Source organism: Amphiura filiformis, chromosome 3 (assembly GCF_039555335.1).
Source record: "Amphiura filiformis chromosome 3, Afil_fr2py, whole genome shotgun sequence".
NCBI lineage: Eukaryota > Metazoa > Echinodermata > Ophiuroidea > Amphilepidida > Amphiuridae > Amphiura > Amphiura filiformis.
Window position 1 is genome coordinate 8,837,273 of NC_092630.1, and position 14,464 is coordinate 8,851,736.

The 14,464-nt window shown below is 35.5% G+C and overlaps 1 long non-coding RNA gene across 1 annotated transcript; it reads left to right on the forward strand.

Annotated features, from left to right (window-relative positions):
* The first annotated feature begins 3,067 nt into the window (after nucleotides 1-3,067).
* Nucleotides 3,068-6,239, forward strand: LOC140147994 (uncharacterized). Its single transcript, XR_011858432.1, has 3 exons — nucleotides 3,068-3,150; nucleotides 4,039-4,258; nucleotides 5,828-6,239. It is a non-coding gene; the product is annotated as an uncharacterized lncRNA (long non-coding RNA).
* Nucleotides 6,240-14,464: the final 8,225 nt, after the last annotated feature.

The following is a 14,464-nucleotide window of genomic DNA, read 5'->3' on the forward strand; positions in this document are numbered from 1 at the left end:
CAAGGAACCACATCTGGTTTCTTTATACGAAATCATTTACGGGAGATATTCATCATTTTCAAACCCGGTATCCAAAGATTTATCGTCTGAATATCAATCGTGCATAGCACATCCACGTGTATCGATCCCGTGTATTCATTTCAGTGTCTCTTGCTGTATAGTGTAATTATTAACCGGGCGATGTCGGTGTGCGGTGTCTTGTTGAGGTATTAGACTGGCTCTATTTTGGAAGAAAGTTTGCGTAAAAGTTGTCAACAAGCTGTTAATTTTGGTATGCTGAACTCGAATTGGCTATCTGCCAAGTAATATTTTGAGACCGTGACCCTCAAAAAGACCCCCCAAGTGACTCCACAGGATCGTATAGGGGGCAAATATTAATTTGATTCCAATAACACTTTCAAACATGTGAAATTGTGCGTCTGGCCTCGCGGATCCCAGAAATGTAATGTTTGTGCGTATACGACCTATAATAGTTGAAAAGGTATGGGGCATGAAAGGTCACAGGTCAATTTGCTTGTTGTGTATGGGTCAAAGGTCAAAGTTGCTCCACATTTCGTAAAAGTTGCCGCAAATTGTTCGCCTAGCTTAGAGGATTCAGAAAAAGAATAGTTTGCACTATCTGCGATGTCTAGTTATCATGTAACACAGCAAAAAGACAAAATATATGTATGATTGCATAGGATTTAATAGAATTTGCATTTATTTATCATCTATCTTCTGAACTTGACATCGCAGATAGTAAAAACTGTTCTTTTTCTGAATCTCTTGAACTTGAGGAACAGTTTCCATCCATTTTTACGAAAATCGAAGCAACCTTAATTTTTCACCCCTGTATAACAGGCAAATTGGCCATGGACCTGTTGAACCTCAACTTGGTAACTATATGTCCTACGCGCAAATATGTTACATTTTTGTGATCCTTAGACCCAGACGAATAATTTGACATGTTTTTTAGTTAATTTGGAGTATATTTAATGTTTGCCCCCATATATGAGCATGTAGGAGTCTTATTTAAGGATCAAGGGGTTCCAACATAGCTTGGCAGACAAAATATTTGAATTCAGCATATTCGAATTAACTAAATTGGTTTGGTTGCCAGCTTTTACGCGAACTTGCCGCTTGATACTTGTATAAGCACATAATTATATCCAAAATAGAACCAGTGTATATGGTGAGACGTCAAGTCTTCCGAGACATTTACATGCATGGAAATGGTCTGTTTTAAACCGTCATATTAAATATACGGCAAGCTAAAATAAATGAATATGTTGCAAAGGTTTATTCATTTTCAGAAAGATAAAATGGAAATGCTGTATTGTCTTATTAAGGGGTTGTTTGGAATGGCAGGTGAGTCAGGGGTCAAAAACAAAATTGTTACCTTTTTGACCTCAGCACATGTGTATGTATGATGTGCCATACAAAAATTTAAAAAACAATACATTGAAGTATCATTTTTTGATGTTTTTTGTCATAATCACGCTTTTTTACAAATTATACCTGTTTGTACCGGGGGCGTGTCTGTTGTCAGGTGATGACAGCATAGACACACGTTACAACCTTGAATAATAATTCTATAGAGTTTGGTCCGTGATATGCACCATCAATTGTGTAATTGCGATCAATATTGCTAGGCAAACAATCACAGCAAACATGCCAAACAATCACAGCAAACATGCCAAAATCCTCCCATTTCTCCTCAATTTAAAAATAAATTTCCCCACCCCTTAAAAATAAGATTTTGTCCGCAAATAAAAACGCCTCGAGACAGTGTAGTGACGATTGCGTCAACAAATTCAGTGAATTACACGGTGTAGATTAAATCAGGCATGCACAAAACCTTCCCTGTTCATGCAATATCTATATAGTTTTAAGTATTTTACGTGTACTTTCAACCTACAATATATCAATTCTGCGTTGAGAGTGCAGTACCGACATGAAAATCGGGAATAATGGCAGCTAACAACGTGAATTGGGTGGAATTCTACCGCCAGATATTTATAAATCACCTAAATAATTCTGCAACATTCATGACACTTTTTCTCCCTTTCATTTCACCCTACTCAGCGGGTGATACCTTCTTGACATTTCGAGATATGAAAAGGACCCATATGAATATGGTCTTATAATGAGTGTCACCAGCTGGTGGGGAAATATGTTTATCATTATTCCTTACTTTTTTTCGCTTTCATGCGACACCACTCGGGGTCATACCTTCTTTACATAATCGAGATATGTCCATTTAAGACTAAAAGGTTGCTGAGTAAGTAAGGAAGTTAGATAGACTAATATAGGATGAGACCATTTCATGGTTCTGCAAAAAAGGGTTGAAATAAATTTAAGCACATTTCGTCTATAGATTTGAAAAGTTGAACAAGAAAATAAGTTTATCAAAAGGGAGATATTTTAGCTACCCACCCAAAGTTGATCCTTTCAAAAATAATGTTGTTCTTTTTCCAAAAAAAAAAGGGAATAAATCACATTTTCTATTGATGTTTTCAGACAAAGTTGCACTTTTCAATATCCAATCTCGTGCTTAGGGAAGTATCAGAGGGTGTGTCGGGACATTTACTTATGGATTTGACCTTTGAAATTACACGTTGGGTGGGTTGGTAAACTGTTCTTTCTTTCTTATTAATTATATTCAGTTATAATGCTGGGGAAACAATAAAGCATCAGTAATGATCTCCTGCACTTGTGTACTTGCGTAATATTTAATTGTGTGTATTGTTTATCTCGACTGCCAACCACCGTTTAGCAGTGGGAGCGGGATAGCCTAATGGATCTAGTGCCGGCAAATTCCCTTGCTTTTTTTCTTCAAGTTGGGTTGTGTGCCGGTGGGGATTTGTGTGTATTTGTTGTCTTGTTTAATGGTAACACTTTGGGTTGGTCAGTTTCCTCTTGTAGCGAGCAATCGTTCCTCATTGTGTTCATATGTTCTTGTACTTAACTTTGAAATTATGAGGTTTTTCCGCCCATGCAGCGGTATTTAATATGAAACCAAATATATTGTAGTCTATAGTTTTTTCTTAACCCTCTATTTGGTATTCGCAGACGAAATTGTGGCAGTGAAAGAATGGCTGAAATACCTAAAACCAAAACAACACAAAGATGATGTTTACGAGCAAGTCCTTCATGCATTGAGAAAGTCAGGTAGTTTTGCATAATATTATTTTATCATTGTTAGGCTTTCTCCTCCATTGCAAAAAATACAGAGGAGCGGGGCTAGCCAAATGGTGCTTACACTGTCACCGTCATGCTCCGAATGGATACACGCCGCTCCATCCACTTGTAAACCTGTTTCTTTGTAACAATTGCGTCTTTACAAGAGGAGAACTAGTTAAAAACCTTGAAATATTGTGTTACAAAATATGTGTAACTTTTTTCTATTGTCAGTTTTGGGGTCTCATTAATTTGTCCCCGCCTCTCAACTTGGACTCTCCCCTCGTACCTGACAAAAAAATCCCATCTACGCCACTGGATCCATGACTATAATTTGGTTCACCTCAAGTTGGCGGTTGCGCCGCAAGCTTTTCAACAAATCGCCCCTGGCGATTAACTTTACGCGCGCGATTCGATTCCGCAGTGAGCGAAATACGCACATAAGTCACTACCAAACTTGAGATGAACCTAATTATAGGCGGGTGTAGCCTTCGAACCCTTTAGTATTTGCTGGTATCACAGGTATGCTTATAGAAAATAACCATATTTGAGCTAGGCAAGTTACGTGTATAGGAACTCATCGGATGACTTTAAAAGTAGTGCTATTAATGATTCTACCATCCCAAATGAAAATGAAATGTATTATCTACAAAAGTTATAAAACACAAAGGCACTGCCTTTTAACTTGGGGAAACAGCCTTTGCGTTTTCGTAATGATGATTCTATTCTCAAAACTACAGCAGTTATAATATGCAGATAATGCCCATCTCTTGGACACCTCGACTGTGTATACGTCATCTGATTCTAATTTGATATTTATATAATCAGAAATCCAAAGATATTGTTACCAATAATTAAATACAATTAATGATATTTCAGGACAGAAACACATTTCCGAAATGTTGGAGGATGGTAAAGCTGTACCTTGTGAAATCGTTCAACAAAGACGGATTTTGTCCATATATTCTTTCCAAGATTGGTTACTGAAACACGGAATACCGATGTACTACCTTACTTGAAGTGTCTGAGTGCGGAAGAACGTAATGAAATCATGGCTTGTAAAGATCAGCATTGCAATGAACAGGCTGCTATGAAAATGGTGTTTTACCTAGTACTGAAAGGAAAGGAGATGTATGGTCAACTTATAAATGCTTTGGGTAAAACAAAACATAACCGATTGGCTAAAGATTTACAAGAAATGATAGAACTGGGGTATGATCCAACGTCAGACAAAGACTGTCCAGGTAGGTGTAATAAATACTAGTAATTGCAAAATTCTTTCACAACTCTTTTCTGTATATTTGTGTACTTCATACATATTTCAACATATCATTCGTGCTAATAAGTAGATATATTCTCTTAAAGCGAAAGTATATACTCTTTTTGTTGTACTATATTATACAGAAGGGAATTTTCAATAGCATTTTCATAGTTTTTATTTTCTAATATTTTCATCCCTTCCCATACTTTAATATGAGAACAACATTAAATCATTTTAGTTCTACATTGAAGTGTTTCTATTTGTATTAATTACACAACAAACAGCACCTCCTACTAATTTCCATTCAAACGGTTGTTAGATTAGGCCTTAAAAATTGTTTGATTGGCGTAACATAAAAAAAAATTAGGGTAGGTCGGTTGGCATTTTTTATTATTGTAATTATTATTATTTTAAGCTGTAAATTGCATATGATAAAGGTCATGGAACTTTTTTTAAAAATTTTTAAAATATTTTTTGGCAAAAAAAATATGAAAAAAGTCTAGGGTCGGTCGGGTTACACCAATCAAATATTTGTGATTTTAATATTACTCCTTCCTCACTTTCAAACCTGCAAAATGATATAATGTACAAAAGCTGATCCCTTAAATACACTGTTAAATTCAACGAAATTTTATGTTTGTGAATATCAGGAAGTCGACTGAAGATGCCGACTTCTTGTGTTGCTGACTTGAAATAACGAAAAATAGTAATAATATAAAAATTTATAACATACGAGCGTATCTGAAAATGTACCTTTTGATTTACATTTTTATAATTACTGAAAAGCTGAATTTCGGCAAATATGCAGGTACGAACTTCTTGCATTCACATGACGAACCCACCCGCCTTTTTAATACGACTTTTAAAATGTCAAGAACTCAGGAACGAAAGGAACTCAGGATCCCGTGATCACGAGTTCCTGACTTAAAGTCACGAACTCGAGTGATACCGAGATACTGTCTTAGAGCCTGTGTTACGAGCACCATTACTTGATCATTATTATGCAAATGACTCGCATCTCTCAGCTGGTAGGCGACACCAAACTGAACTGATTACACTCTTCACAACTTTGTTTTTCCCATTAAGGGATAAGTAGCTTGACAGCTAACCCATTCTTTAACAATTCTACGGCTAGAATGCCTTACATGTGCATTATTAAGGAAATCAAGAATAAATCTGTTTTTATTAAACCAGTGTCAATGTTTTCTTTACCGAGTCTGTCATGACTAGAAATTTGGTTGAATATTTGTAACGACATGCTCTGCGTGCTAGCCTTAGGCTTCAACATTATAAAAGTCTAAGGTTTGAGATATTTTCTCAAAATATCAAAAGTTATCTCAAGAACCACTGAACTAATATTGGACTTGTTTGTACTAATTTTAATGCATTTTTCATGTGGTATTCCAGATATTGATTCGGCTTCACCTATTCAATCTGTTCAAAGAGACGACACTGCTGGAAAAGCAACGGGCAAAAAGCTACCTCAAAAAACTAAAGTATCTCGGAAACCACCAGAAACTCCAAAAGAAAATAACAGAGCCCCTCTTAAACAAAATAGTAAACAGCGTAGCGATTCACTAAAACCACTAGAAGAAACCTTAGTGAGTTATACTCCTCATACTTCTACAAAAACCAATAAACAACGTAGCAGCAATTCACCAGACGAACCCGCGAAAGAAATGTCTGCTAAATCAAAAGTGAAAACATCAACTACTGGTAAGACTGCGAAAACCAAACCAGACCAAAGAGTGAAGAATGTTGAAATAACCGAACCTAAGCAACATACTACAGCACCTTTAAAGTTGTCTACAACCAAGCTCGCAACCATGTCGATCGTTGGGAAAGTTATAAATGCAGACGCGAAGTGGGCAAGTAATTGCTGCAACAAGTGTTTCAAACTCGTCGAAAAGGATAAATTAGTTTGCAAAAGGTGCAAAACGCATTTTTCCGATGTATCTGTTTTGGTTCAACGATTAGTAGCGGAAGTTGCATTGAAAACAGAGGACGGAAAAACGATCAAGAAAATGTGCCATGGCCCAGAGCTAAAAGTATTCTTCAAAGAGAATGGGGATACAATAAGTAACCATAGATCGGTAGATAAACTTAGTACATATCTAAAAAACCTTAAGTCTCTGGAATTGTTGTTAGACTGCAAAGGTGATGTTTCCAAGATTTCAAAGCACTAGTGCCAGGAGTTCCCAATAGTGTAGCAAATGTATGCAAGCTGAAATGCTGCATTATTGTTACTGTAATTTTAATATAGGTGTAATAACATAGGCCTACATAAGGCAACATTTATAAACTAAAAAACTTGAGACCACAAGGCGCTGATAGAAACAGTTAATAGACCTTTTCGAATCAAGATCGGAAAAGATCAGAAAACCTCAGTATTAATTAGGTAGGGGTCAAATTGGTGCACAATGAATCAAGCGGAATCACGAACCCTTTTGAGTGAAAATACAACGTATTTAGCCAAAATCAACATGAGTCATCACAGAGAAATATTTTCTAACGGTATTGAACTGGCACTTCACAATGTGACAGTAAAAGAAAGAAAAATGCAAGTGTTTGTCGTCTGCGGCACATTTGATTTGGTCTTTGTATGGTCTACGCTTGACCGTGTTTTTCACGTAATAGTTGCGTTTGCGTCAGCGTCGATGACCGGAATAGTAAACGGGGTTATCAATAACAAACATCGATTTGAAAAGGTCTATTATATCAACATGAATGCTATTCATAAAAGTCTTGCATAATATAATATATGCAATTAGTCGGATGCTATGTACTTTAGTATCACCGTTTGTATTGACATGATTGAAGAGATATATTTATATCAAAATGGAGGTTTGATTTACGGATGTGCATAATTGTGATTTCCGCATATAACTCAGTGCTTTATTAAAATACCAGAGTACTTTTAATCTATGAAGTGCGTCAGGCGATTCGCCGAGCCATGATAGCGACAATGTACGGTTTTGCACTGCCAAAATTCATTGAAATTGTAATGCGCCCTTCGCCCCAAACAGGTGCGCATATCTATGCAAAAATTAAAAAACAGCGCCCTCTACAGTCGTTACAATATAAAGGGACGATTTAAAGTTGTAAGGGGGTTAGTCAGTATGACAAAAACACAACAGCTATAATCTAATGTCAAAATGGACGATACTAAACAAAATGTTTCATTATTATGTTGTGCTTTATATCAGTTTTTGATCATGATCAGCATTTGAAATGTTCAAGATTTTTCATTGATCACTGTCTAAATTACTTACTGTATATATACCCTGTCTATGTTTGGAGCCTCCATAAAATGCCTTGGGTTTTCTGTACATTCCGTGTGTATTTTTTACATCAATAATGAAAAGTAGTACAAAAATGGGTGTATTTTTATTACATAAATAATGAAAAGTAATAACAAAATGTGTGTATTTTTGATGACAAATTAATAAGAAGGGAAGAAAAAGGAACAACAAGACAAATAAGATATTCTTTAGGAGAAGGACAACTAATGTAGCCAAAGTCAGTGGCGTAGCCAGTGGGGTGGGGGGGGAGGAGGGGGGCCGGTGCCCCTCGCTCATGATGGCCGTCGGTTCATGTAAAGCCGTCGGTAGACGGAAGACTTTGGTTAAAAACAAATTGGGTGAAAATTGGGTGAACAAATTGACTATTTTTTACTCTGCTTTGGTTTTAGGTTCGTAGTGCCTATAATCCTTTCTTTTTTTTTTTCTTCACTTTTTTCAAACCATCGAAAAAAAAAAATTGGGTCTACAATTCTAAACATCCGTCGGTAAAAAATATTTCCGTCGGTACATTTACAAGTTGTGCCCCTCCGGTTCCGAAAAGTAGGACAGTGTAGATAATGATCTACCACCATCAATAACTTGCTCAATATATAATAATACTATTTCTGAAACCCGTACATCCCCAGCATATTTGGTTGCAACGTTACGAGCTTATGTAATGACAAAAGTTGTGTCGCCCGTCGCCTATATGTACATCGCAACACTAATCATTGAGTGACAAGTCTATCTAGACAAAATTGGAACACCGATTTTGCTTGCTAGTGTCTCTATAATCAAATGCAGAAAACCTTTTTGACGAGCGCGACTAACGCGATGTTGCAAATTCGGAGCTAACAACGCGTACGGCGCACAGTTCTTTCATAAATTTCCACTCGGCAAAAGGGGATTGCCTCAGCAGCCAATCAGAGACAAGTGCGTCCAACGCAGTAAATACGCGATGTATACCTAAAATACGCACTCGTCAAAGGTTTACTGCATTTGATTATAAGTACCATCCTGAACAACAAATCAATAATGGAGAAAAGAATAAAGTAGGGGAAAAATGTTAATTTTCTTAAAATGGCCGCTAATGCAGAGCTCAAATTTCAAAATTGGGCAAATCATGGGAAAAAACCATTTCTTTCTCGCATTATTTGGATTCAGAAAAAAGTATAGTTTGACCTATCTCCGATCTCTGGAATTGTTGCTAGGTGGCAAAGGTGATGTTTACAAGATTTCAACAGTGACAGGAGTTACATTTTGTAAACTGAGCGCCTTTTTACCTGAGAAAACAGGAAACTAATAACAGGGAACTGACGACCCGAAACAGAAGATCAAATTATATCAACATAACATGATAATCATAAAAAGTCTTGTACGAAATAAATTTGTTGCAATTATTTTGATGCTATGTATTATCGTCTTGGTATTGAAAAGATATATAATTATTTTTTAAATCAAAAAGGAGATTTGATTTCTGAATGTGCACCATTGTGATGAATGTGCACCATTGTGATGACTGTATACTGATTAAAACCTGTGGTATTATTAAACCGTCGCTAAATAACCCATGAAGTGAATTAGGCGATTCGCCGAGCGCCGAAAGCGATCATGGCAAATACGGCTTTGCATTGCCATATATTTATTGAAATCGTAATGCGCCCTTCGCCCCGATCAAGGGCGCATATCTATATAAAAGTTTGATTACGTCGCCCTCTATAGTCTTTATACTATAAAGGGACGGTTTAAAGTTATATTGGATTCGTCAATATGAGAAAACATCAACAGATATAATCTTAATGTCGAAATGGTCGCACTCACCGACGATACTCAACAAAATGGCTATTATTATGCTGTGCTTTAAATCAGTATTTTGATCATGATCATATGAAATATTTTATTGATCACAGTGTGATTTACTTGCTGTATTATACTATATGTGTATGTTATGAGTATTCAAACAAATGTCTTTTTGTTTCTGTACATTCCGTGTATATTTTAAATAGGTAATTATTATAAGTATTGAAAAGTAGTACAAAATATTATGTCTACATATTCAAGGACAAATAAGAAGGAAAAAAGGGAACAAAACAAATAAGATATTCTGTAGAAGAAGGACAACTAATCTGGCCAAAGTAGTACATTGTAGATAATGATCTACCACCATCAATAACTTGCTCAATATTTGAAGAGCTTTGTTGCAAAACCCCTTACGTCCATTTCAGCAATTTTGAGAAAACATCAAAAAATCATCGAAAAAAAAGTACTGATGGGGATTTGCAACAAAGCAGATTTTGGCGGGATGCTTGGGTAAGATTAACATCCCGCCAAAAACGGCTTTTGTTGAAAAACCCCTTTAATATATCAGTGATTTTTTTGATGACTTTTTGATGGGTCCTCAATTGCTCAAGTGGATGTAAGGGGTTTTGCAACAAAGCTCTTCATTTAATAATACTATTTATCTTTAACCTCAAAGAGGTAAGGCATATTGCGTCTATTTCTTTGTTTTTATCATATCATCATTGTTTGTATAATATTACTCGTTTGATATCATTATCATATCATAAATATTACATAATATCATTTGTTTCACTTGGTTTGTTATATCATACATACATGCATTTATATCATACAATATCTTTTAATTGACATTTCATGTTCAATCATGTCACATCATGTTATTTGTCTATACATATTATAACCTCTTATTTTAAGACAAGATTGTTTTAATTTCTTGAACAAATAAACTCGAAATTTTGTTCGTATCATTATATATGATTTTGGATTTATAAATTGAATAAGAGCCTAAAATAATCAAAAAAATTTGATAAATTGTATTCAGATTTGTCAATATGCCATCCACAAATAACTTTCTAAACATGTGTTAAACACTCTAATGTTTTGAATATTTTGGATGTGGCAATACTGCGCTGTTGTTCGTACACCTTCTGTAAGGTGTCTATGTGGAATGTAGCATTGTCTATACTTGTTTATTCCGCTTACCGGAAGCCTTTCGAGGATCATCCTCGTCATCAGCCGTTTTTGTTAGCTCTGATATTTCTTGGAAATGGCTAGAGACCAACCTGATCAGATGACGTCACATCAGATGACTCACCGAAGTTGGAAAATTCCTGCCCTTGGTCTTGCTTTGTTTAATCAGGTTGTCCCGCATAATTATTTCAATCGGCTCACAACTTTTGAAGATATGCATTTTCTAAGAAATGTAGCCATTTCACTCTGTCCACGGGATGAGTCATGCTGTGGAGTGGCCTGCAAGATCACCAGACCTAACGCCACTTGATTTCTTCCTTTGGGGCAAAATCCAAAGCGACGTCTATAAGCGAGCACCATCAGCTAGTCTACAAGATCTTAGCAACTATATTACTGCTGCATTCGTATCAGGCGTGCAAGGATAGTTACGCAACGCAATTGATGAGGACCAGGGCTGAAATCTGTATGCGTCAAGGGGACAACCAGGTAGAGGGCAGAACAGGTACATGGCCAGTAAAGTCACTTCAGAAGGACCAAAAACTAAACAAACAGTCCTTTTTAGGTCTACCTTTTATTCGAAGAAGAGAAATGACCTATGTTGTAAATAAAAAGAAAACAAGAAACAACAAAGTACGAAAAGGCACACATAACCAAGAAAATAAGCAATTGCAAGTATAGCAAAAGAAGTCCCATTACACATCCATTTTGCCCACAAATTAATGACACTTAACAATATCCATAGTCCATTCCCTTAATAAAGTTGTTATTTTATAAAGTTATCATTTAGGAATATTTGATATTCATGCATGGTATACGTGTACTCCTTTTTAACCTTTGAAGTAGCCAAATCTCCTCCGTGGACAGAGTGAATAACTGGTACGGGCTTTCTTTAAAAGCGCATATCTTCAAAAGTTTGAGCCGATTGGAATAATTTTTTCGGTTTATCAAAGCTAAAGATTAAAGGGTTTTTTCATACCAAAATATATTTGATCAACATTTCTAAAATAGGAGAAAAAGTGGGTGCAACGAGGGCTCTGTAGCTGTCTCAACGCGTTCATTAGGGTGAATAATGGTACATATCAAAAATCTTATGAAGATTAAAATTCCATTTCCTTAATTGACGTTAGTTCAAATAGCATTAATTAGTAATAATTTAATAACGACAATCCCTGATTTAATTTTAATATCATTTTTGTTGAGACTGTTTATAAAGAATACAATTTTTTTCTATTGTCTCTTCTTTTTAAGGGGCAGGCAAAATAAGCATCTGATCGTTTTATGCTAACCATGAAATACATGAAATGTACTCTATGCATATCGAAATGAAACTATGACAGTATACTTGATGTTGATGAAGTTCATACTAAATGGACTTTTGGTGTCCTTATCGTCTGGTGACATTTTTATGGATTATGGAATAATCACCATGCTTTTACGTTCTGCCAAAAAATAACGCTGTGCTATACTGCTCAACCATTTTTTGTTATTAAGATATGGCGCAAAAACCATGATTTTGTTTGATTTATTTAAGGTTTTATGTAATACCCATACTATTTGTTGTTCTGGCATGTTAAATTGGAGTACCTTAACATAATAATTAACTGCCTTAAAATATTACACAAGTATTTACATAAAATCATCACAATTGGTCAAATTGTATGTCCCATACTTCCTTTTGTGGTGTTGTTTCCTCAGATGCCTTTTTTTTTATGTGTTCACAACCCAAGTAAGTATCTTCAAGCAATTTACTTACATTTTTAAGCGGAACTTTTTGGTAAAAAAGAAAAAAATGTATGACTCATATGTCCTTTTGTCGTGGTGGGGAGGTATAGCAAACATAGCCATCAAAGAAACCTTTGTCCTTTCTTTAAATTAATAAATAAAGGTATTCGCAGGTAACCATGCTAATGTAAAAGTATACAAATATGAATGTGACAGAAAATCACATAACTATCAGCAAATCTGTCTGGGTATAAAATTATATGAGATATACAAACAATGTCAAGTTACTATAAACATTCATGAAATTAAGTATATCACAATTTTGTAAAGGGTTTTATACTCAACAAATATTGTGATTCTTCGTTAAATTGACTCAAAATAGCAGTTTTCACTTAAATTGGGCACAATGTAACAATGTAGATCACAAATGACGTGACACGATCACGTCAACTTGAAGATGGATATTTTAATATTTTAAAACAATGCAAAATCAAAGTTTAAAATTAAAGATTAATTTAAAACGTCATGGGTCTGAATAAATGCCGTGTTTCTTGTAATATATATGGGACGTAATTTTGAGATAAAGGCCTTCAAAGATAACAACTGTAAAATGTGTCAAATTCTTCATGGTTGTACCACCCTTAGCACTTATCAAAGAACATAAGTACTACATGTAATATTGATGAGAAAGAGAAAATATGCCGAAGTATACCGATAATACAGTGCTTCCAATTTTGTCCCCGTGATCTAAATTTCATAAGAAATTTATGGTGCAACCCACAACATAACACAACTTATCAGTGGAATGCCGGTAAACATTTCCAAAAGGGTGCACAATTAGCAGGAGCCAAAATGGGCAAAAGGCACATCTACGGGTTAGAGCCAATACTTGTGTGTCACATATGAGCCATAACGCTCTTGCAGTTTTGAAGCTAGCCTTGATACTGTGGTACCCCATTTTAACATTTTGGGACCTTTATTTATTATTCTTTACAGCTATATAAATGTGCCTTGTTTCGTGGGAACGGGTCATATAATTATATTATTATGATGAGATTACTTAAATATGATAAGGTATTCTGGATATGCCTGACTGTCATGAAAGATGACAAATACACTTGGATTCTGAACTTGATTTACCACACAGTCATACAAGTCAGTTGGGTTGTTGGGTTTAGCTGGAGGAGCAATCATTGTGCCATTGCCCAGCGTATAGTCTCCAGTAAGAATTTTACAGTAGAACATGTGCTGATGTCCGGTTGTGGGAGATGGTTTAGCGTATCCGTTCGAGTAGCTGGCGTTGTGTGCAAAGTATGTCCCTTTTCCCAAAGCAGTTCCTAAAAAGAAAAAAAAATGAGAATAATAGAAAACTATAATATAAATATATTGTATTTTAATGCATCATATTATAACTCAAAAATAGGAGTTATAATATTTTGAACTCTGGTTTGCCAGAACATAACATTTAGCAACACTCGCATTATTGCATGCGTCATGTGCCTGTCAACAGAGTGAACAGACCTTTTTTAATGGGCAAATTTGCCACCCATTGACCTCCTTTTTCAAAAGCTTACACTAAATGTCATTATACAGGCTGAATCAAAATGATTGGTAGCCATCAATGTTGAGGTTTCTTGAAAAGCCTGCATGTCTCCAAATACAACACTGGATACTTTTGCAATGTCCTGAATGTATATTTTACGACTTCTTAAACAATTAATCTATAAAATATTTGGATCTTATGCAAATTAGTTTGTATTATAATTGGGTCCGAAACTTCAATTCCGTGACCATTCTTTGGCTAGTAAGGTTTGACGATTGATTTGACTTCAATGGACCTTTTAGAAAAAAATTAGCCTCCATCATTTTTCGCTAGAGGCCAACATCCAAGATGGCCGCCGGCACCATATTGACCAATTAAGTTTTGAACCAGAGCATCACCAATAATCATGTACAATGACATATTTTCGGATAAGTCGAGCACAAGGAATCCGATTCTGACATTATTTTGACATTACGGCGTCATTATCACCCAGAAATCAAAGATGGC